Consider the following 8,561-nt stretch of genomic DNA (forward strand, 5'->3'; position numbering starts at 1 on the left):
CCAGAAAAACATTTTGCCAGTCAAAATAATTGATCTTTAATGACATCAAGTTGTTAAAAGTCGTTATTAAAAGATCATGACATCATCGTCCCTCTAAACGGTAATGTCATTCATTATTAGGTTGTAGTGTAAAAGATTACTATTAAATGATACGACACACTCGTATTGGCCTATTTAGTCGAAAGCAGGGGTAGCCCGCTGCTAGTTTCTTAGTGGCCCTCGTCCTGTTATGAAAATTAAAGGGGCCCTCAAAATCAACTGTTTTTACCAGTTAATTGTTGTTTTTGTGTATTTAGGATTCCCAAAAGTCCCATAAATGTGAAATCAAACCATTGAGGCATGGTGGAGATATGTATAAAACAATTTTGCATTCCTCCAAACTTGCTCCAAACAAGCTGTTTGGAATTTTAGACTTAAGTAACGTATTTGTCCTTAATTACTCCATATATAGATACAGGTTTACATGAAGAGCTTTGCGCGAGTCTGACATTTTTATCCAGTTGCAGTCCATAAGCTCCTTTTTCTATATCCTCTTGCTGTGGGGCAGACTGTCTCATACATGCACATGCATGCTGAAATCCTCCACTTTTGCTGTTTCTAATAAAAAGTAGCCAATAGTTTGTATTTCTGTCAGTAGACTCCATATGAGAGCGCTAAAAACTACAACATGACTGACAGGGTAAAGACGCAGTCGAAGCGGACTTCAACACGTAAGTAGGACCGCCTACAAAATGGCGCATCCTAAAGAGACGGTTAAAAAGAGGCTTGAAGATGGTTTGTAAAACAAAACCTATGCAAAATGTTGACGAAAGAACCACAAGGAAGTGTTTTAAATGAGAAAAACAATCATAATATGACCCCTTTAAATGAATTAATTATTGTTGAGTTGGAATCTTATTTTAGAGATAGAGATTATTTATGTATTCAATATTTCTTTACTTACTATGATATATTATTTATTTATTATTTTCACTGTTCTGTTACAAACAGAAAACAAAGACATGGGATAAAATTGCTATGATATGAAAAGGGTTAGTATTAAATAAGCTCTGCTTCTTCCGTCTCCTTTTCGGACATTCTGTAATGAAACAACTGGAAATATGTGATGTAATACATTGTATCGTATGCATGTTCAAAATAAACTGAAACCGAAACTTATAAACAAAAGTTAAGATAACAATCCTTATTCTTTCAAATAGCTTAGCATACACTGAGGTACAAACCCAAAAACCAATGAAGTTGGCACGTTGTGTAAATCGTAAATAAAAACAGAATACAATGAATTGCAAGTCCTTGTCAACCTATACTTAATTGAATAGACTGCAAAGACAAAATACTTAACGTTCTAACTGGAAAACATCATTTTTGTTTTTTTTGCAAATTATAGCTTATTTGGAATTTGAAGCCTGCAACATGTTTCAAAAAAGCTCGCACAAATGGCAAAAAGGACTGAGAAAGGTACGGAATGCTCATCAAACACTGATTTGGAACATCCCACAGGTAAACAGGCTAATTGGGAACATTGGGTATAAAAGCAGTTTCCATTCAAAAACTAGGATGGGGCGAGGGTCACCATTTTGTGAACAAAAGTGTGTGCAAATTGTCATTTCTCAACGAGCTATTGCAAGGAATTAAGGGAATTCCCCATCTAAGGTTCATAATATCATCAAAAACTTTAGAGAAATCTGGAGAAATCAATGCAGGTAAGCGATGATATTACGGACCTTTGACCCCTCAGGTAGTACTGCATCAAAAAGCGACATCAGTGTGTAAAGACTATCACCGCATGGGCTCAGGAACACTTCAGAAAACCACTGTCTGTAACTACAGTTGGACAATACATCTGTAAGTGTAAGTTAAAGCTCTACTGTGCAAAGCAAAAGCCATTTATCAACAACACCTAGAAACGCCGCCGGCTTTGCTGGGCCCGAACTCATCTAAGATGGACTTATGCAAAGTGGAAAAGTGTTCTGTGGTCTGACAAGTCCACATTTCAAATTGTTTTTGGAAACTGTGGGTGTTGTGTCCTCCGGAGCAAAGAGGAAAAGAACCATCCGGGTTGTTATAGGCGCAAAGTTCAAAAGCCAGCATCTGTGATGGTATGGGGGTATATCAGTGCCCAAGACATGGGTAACTTACACATCTGTGAAGGCACTATTAATGCTGTAAGGTACATACAGGCTTTGGAGCAACATATTGTTTGCATGTTAAGGTGGTGAAAAGTATTTCATCTTAAAAGAGCGATCGGTAAAAGCACCAAAAAGGTTGAAGTAAATAAATGTTGAAAGAGTTGTTAACTTGGAGAGACAAGAATCCCACGAGTGTCCTTATGATCTGCAGCGTTTAAAGCAATAGTAAACAGTTGAAGACGTTTGATGTTCTACGCTTGCATCAAGTGTGACTCTTAAAAAACAATTTAAATAAAACAAAAACAACCTCCAGCTGGCCACACACTCGTAAAAACATTTCTCAATCTCGTCGCCATGAATTAATCAATGAGCTGCGTAATTAGCATTTATCGCCCCCTCGTTTTCAGTGATCTCATTAGGGGGAAGAGAAATCAAAGTGATCTACTTAGATCAGTGCTGTAAACAGGTGGGGGGGTCAGCATCAATATTCAACATCATTTCAGTTGTGAGGGGGGGCGGGCCCACAGCGATAGCACAGTTCTACTTCTGGAAAGTGAGTGCAATTGACACACACACACCCACACAGAAAAAAAAATTAAAATATGTCGGGAAATCATGGAAATGTAACGCCGCTTGGATCTGATTGGGAAAAACATTTTGAATGTAGGACGTGCACACGGATGTGCTAATTTATGTGCATGTGTGGCACAGATGTGGCTGCAGGGGTGCTGGGGGTGGGCATTGGGGGGGGGGGTTTGTGGTGCTGATCAACATTTCTGCTAACGGCGATAACAAACAGAGCATTAAGACAGTTGTTTATTTATTACATTTTAGTGTAACTTCGCCTTGCTGTGTACGTTTGTGTTGCATGGGGAACCAGGGGTCTTCCCATCCATCCATCCATCCATTTTGTACGGCTTATTCCCTTTTGGGGTCGCGGGGGGCGCTGGCGCCTATCTCAGCTACAATCGGGCGGAAGGCGGTGTACACCCTGGACAAGTCGCCACCTCATCTCAGGCATGTTCTTCCCATCATCTCAAAAACATCTCAAAACTGAGTCTCACAGGCTGTTCTGAAGAAAATCTCCCGAAGACTCCTCAAAGATAGATGCTTTTGACCTTCCTTTTTGTCAGCAACATCTGTAGCCGAACTTTATCGGCCTCAGTCATACAAAAACATTCATCATGTCTCCCAAGTAATTGGGCATATACGCACACACATGACCCCCACCCTTGAATCAACGCCTTCACCACCGCTTATCTCCTCTGGGGCTGTGGATGGCTGAGCGGCGCTATAGAGCAACAGCGGGCCTTCGCAAACCCACCCCTCCCTCTTTTGCAAGTTGGTGTGATATATGTATGTTTAATGTGTGCCATGCTATGTGAGGTTTTTTCCTTGGACTCAGTCTAGACCTTTCCTGGGGTCTAGCCTTAGACTGATATTTTTTTACTCCCCCCCCCTATCTTAATGTCACCCTTTTCTCATCTTTTTAAGGAGCGCTGCAACCGGCTGATCTGTCGGAGGTCTCGTCTTATTCCCCCCTCTATAACGTATGTCTGGTCTTAGCGGGACTGTGACGAAAATGTAATTCCAGTTCTGATGTGTCTTGTACATGTTGGAATGGACAAATAAAGGATTTCTTCTTCACATGGAATACTTCCATCAGTACTACCTTCTGTAGTTCCTTTTGGTAAATTGCATTAGCTCTTTAGGTGGGCTATATTAGTTAAAGTTAAATTACCACTGATAATCCCACACACACACTAGGTGTGGTGAAATTACCCTCTGCATTTGACCGATCCCCTTGTCCCACCCCCAGGGAGGTGAGGGGAGCAGTGAGCAGCGGCGGTGGCCACACACGGTATCACTTTGGTGATTTAACCCCCAATTCCAACCCTTGATGCTGAGTGCCAAGCAAGGAGGTAATGGGTCACATTTTTATAGTCTTTGGTATGACTCGGCCGGGGTTTGAATTTATAACCTACCGATCTCATGGCGGACACTCTAAACACTAGGCCAATGAGCTACTAGCGTAGCCAAAACAATGTCTTTTTAGCGGACTAAAGTCCACCTTTACACTTAAATTATGATAGTGCAGTGCGGTCCTAAATGTATTCCTGTTGTTGCGCAACTATCAGAATATTGATAGTTTCCTCTTCTCGCCTTTCAAACGGTGAATTGCAACCATTTGAGTTAATCCTTCCCCTTCTGCGACATAGCCAAGATGGCGATGATTGATTATGGTTAGTGGTTATTGCTGCAGACTAGGGTTGTACGGTATATACGGTAATGAATAATTTTCAGTACCATACCACCTCTAGAAAGTACCAGTCTGACAACCCCAGCCCCCCCGCCACCACCACCGTCATCCGTCGCCTTGTGGTTGCTGGTTTACGAGCAGACGAGCATGTTCGGCAATGCACAACCACGGAGTACTTACAAACAGACACAGTGTATGGACAGAAAAAGGAGAATGGATGCATTTTGGCTTAAAAACTAACGATAAAGGTAATGTTACCACACTGAAACGCCCTCAGGAAGAGGTGCTTTATGACATGGCTAGCTAGCTCGCGGCTAACGTCCATCAGCTACTTCTAAATCACTAATCCTGGCCTCCATGGTGACAAATTAAGTAAGTTTTTTACAAGTATCATCCCTGCAGGATGAGGAATAGCTAAAAATGCTTCACTACACACCGTAGCTCACCGGCATCAAAATGTAAACAAACGTCATTGGTGGATCTACACCTGACATCCACGGTAAGTCGAAGAGCGTATCTAGTCAATACTACTATGAGTACGTTGATCTTTTTTGGCATCACAACATCTTCTTTCATTTTTTATTTTTATTTATATTATATTTATAAACTCATGAAATATGTCCCTGGACACATGAGGACTTTGAATATGACCAATGTATGATGCTTTTTCGACTTGGTATCGGATTGATACCAAAATTAGTGGTATCATCCAAAACTAATGTAAAGTATCAAACAACAGAAGAACAAGAGATTATTACATTTTAACAGAAGTGTAGATAGAACATGATACTAACAGTAAATGAACAAGTAGATTAATAATTCATTTTCTACCACTTGTTCTTAATCATTTTGACAAAATAATATGTTACTGCATATGTCAGCAGCTAAATTCGGAGACTTTGTTTGCTTACTTACTCATAAAACACCAGTTCTCTAGTATGGTCACCAAACTTGCAATAATATACATACGTTTAATGTACCCTAGGATTTTTTTTGTTAAAATAAAGCCAATAATGCAATTTTTTGTGTTTCCCTTTATTTAGAGATGTATCGAGGAGTACCGATAAGTATTGAAAGTATCGAAAAGTATCGAAAAGTATCGAAATAATTTTGGTTCCGGCACCAAAATATTGGTATCGGGACAACACCACTGCAGACTAGGGCAGCGCGATAACTATGAAGAATCAGGATGTCACACCAATACCTACTCAGTGGCCTAGTGGTTAGAGTGTCCGCCCTGAGATTGGTAGGTTGTGAGTTCGAACCCCAGCCGAGTCATACCAAAGACTATAAAAAAAATGGGACCCATTGCCTTCCTGCTTGGCACTCAGCATCAAGGGTTGGAATAGGGGGTTAAATCACCATAAATGATTCCCAGGCGCAGCATCGCTGCTGCCCACAGCTCCCCTCACCTCCCAGGGGATGATCAAGGGGATGGGTCAAATGCAGAGGACAAATTTCACCACACCTCGTGTGTGTGTGACAATCATTGGTACTTTAACTTTAACTTAATCATAAAAAAATAGCTCTGATAACTGATATTTTTTTCAAAATGCTACAATGAGGCGGGATTACCTGCACTGTGTTTTAGATGGGTTATTGGAAGCAGAATTTGCTCCTACGTGCTTTACAGGGGCGCTACAAAAAAATATTGTTTGACATTCTTCTTTTTGGCCATGTCTCATTTTGTGAACTGATTTGAAAATGTTTTACTATAAAAACAATGTTTTACTATTAAAAAAAAAGGTTTCGTGAGAATTGTGTTGAATCAAGAATAAATTCAGAATCGCATTATTACCCCAAGTGAAGTGAATTATATTTATATAGCGTTTTTCTCTAATGACTCAAAGTGCTTTTACATAGTGAAACCCAATATCTAAGTTCTATTTAAACCAGTGTGGGTGGAACTGGGAGCAGGTTGATAAAGTGTCTTGCCCAAGGACACAACGGCAGTGACTAGGATGGCGGAAGCGGGGATCAAACTTAAAACCCTGAAGTTGCTGGCACGGCCACTCTACCAATCGAGCTATACGGTCCCAAGAACTGAATCGAATATATACCCCAAGGACTGAAACAAACTGAATCGTGAGTTCCCATTCCGACCGCCTGTCCCAATAATGTGGCATTGACTTATTCAGTTACAGAAGAGGATTTTTCGCGTGCTATTTGCCCCAAACGTTCTGCACATTCCACGAGGAGGGAAAAAACATTTAGCATCAGAACATCACCAATAACCGATTTTTGGAGGCGATATTCATTTGTCGTACAAGTTATTTAAACATTAATAGTATATGTCATTGAAGTACCAGTAAAGTGGAAAAACAAGTTGACCTTAAATACTTAATTTTGTTTCATTGCATCCATTGAACCATATCCAATTGTATTTACAATCCACAAAGTATGCAAAACTATTGTTTAAAGATCACAAAATGCCACTAATTCAGTCCGCCTTGAAAGTCTTTGGTAATTTTTGTATATTGACGTCACTGGAGTAACAATCTGACCTTAGAATAAGATCAGTAAATTCTGGAAATTTGCAAAACATTACAGATTTGCTGTTAATCATTCACAAACCTTATATATAAAAGTTTTATTTTGGTTTCATCTGACCACATGACATTCTCACAAACCTCTGCTGTATCATCCATGTATCCATTTTGGTATAAACTCAACTTGTGTTTGGAGGAAGAAGAATACTGAGTTGCAATCCAAGAACACCAAACCTACTGTGAAGCATGGGGGTGGAAACATCATGCTTTGGGGTTGTTTTTCTGCTAAGGGGAAAGGACAATTGATCCGTGTTAAGGAAAGAATGAATGAGGCCATGTATCGTGAGATTTTGAGCCAAAACCTCCTTCCATCAGTGAGAGCTTTGAATGGTTGACCAAATACTTATTTTCCACTATAATTTACAAATAAATTCTTTAAAATTCCTACAATGTGAATTCCTGGATTTTTTTCCACATTCTGTCTCTCACAGTTGAAGTGTACCTATGATTAAAATTACAGACCTCTGTCATCATTTTAAGTGGGAGAACTTACACAATCGGTGGCTGACTAAATACTTTTTTGCCCCACTGTAGCTTTTGTCTCAAAGTAGGTGTACTGTCACAACCTGTCACATCACGCCATGACTTATTTAGAGTTTTTGGGTGTTTTCCTGTGTGTAGTGTTTTAGTTCTTGTCTTGTGCTCCTATTTTGTTGTTGATTGTCATGTCATGTACAAATGTACTTTGCGGACGGCGTCTGCTGCTCCACACGCTGTAACTCTTTGCTGTCGTCCAGCAATCTGTTTTCGTTTACTTTGCAGCCAGTTCAGTTTTAGCTTCGTTTTGCATAGCCATCCCTAAGCTTAAATGCCTTTTCTTTGCAGCACTTGCCTTTTGTTTATTTTTGGTTTAAACATGAGATACCTTTTTCCTTCCACGCTACCGCCCGCTGTCGCCTGCATACTGTGATCACGACAAACCATGTTCGCGACATCTACAAAGTAATTAGCTACCTGCTGCCACCTACTGATATGGAAGAGTATTACACGGTTACTCTGCCAATCTCTGGACAGCACAGACACTCAACGACGGCACATTTTACGGATTATAACTGCTGGTTTGCCAAAAATATTTTTAACCCATTTAGGTGAAATTACATAATCTCTCATGGCACACTAGACAATATCTCACAGTACACTAGTATGCCACGGCAAAAGTGGTTGAAAAACACTGCACCACATCACGCGATCACGTGTCTGGCTTACTCATTATCTCTCAAAACTGCTTGGGAATCTCCGTGACATTGATACTTTTTTGAACATATTTATTTACTCGCAAACTCTGTAAGTCTTTTAGAGTCAAACATCAGATATTTATGGTAAAAAATTCAATATAGAGGAAATTTGTTTCTCCACTCTACTGGTACTTTAAACACCTGGATAAGGCTTTAATTTGTTTTATTTAACATTATTTTTGGGGAAACGTCGGACAAGAAGCAACACTATGTTTTATGCAGCGCTACTGTTGTGGTTATTTAAGCACCAAAAAACATCAAGGAAATTTTACAAACACCTGCACGATGTGTGTCGAATGCTGCGGGTCAGAGGAGCATCAACATTAGCATTTTCACTCGAGTTATTTAGGAACACTCCCTGACTTCTCTCAGGCTTGGATGTGTTCGA

The sequence above is a fragment of the Nerophis ophidion genome, linkage group LG16 (assembly GCF_033978795.1).
Source record: "Nerophis ophidion isolate RoL-2023_Sa linkage group LG16, RoL_Noph_v1.0, whole genome shotgun sequence".
In the NCBI taxonomy this organism is placed as follows: domain Eukaryota; kingdom Metazoa; phylum Chordata; class Actinopteri; order Syngnathiformes; family Syngnathidae; genus Nerophis; species Nerophis ophidion.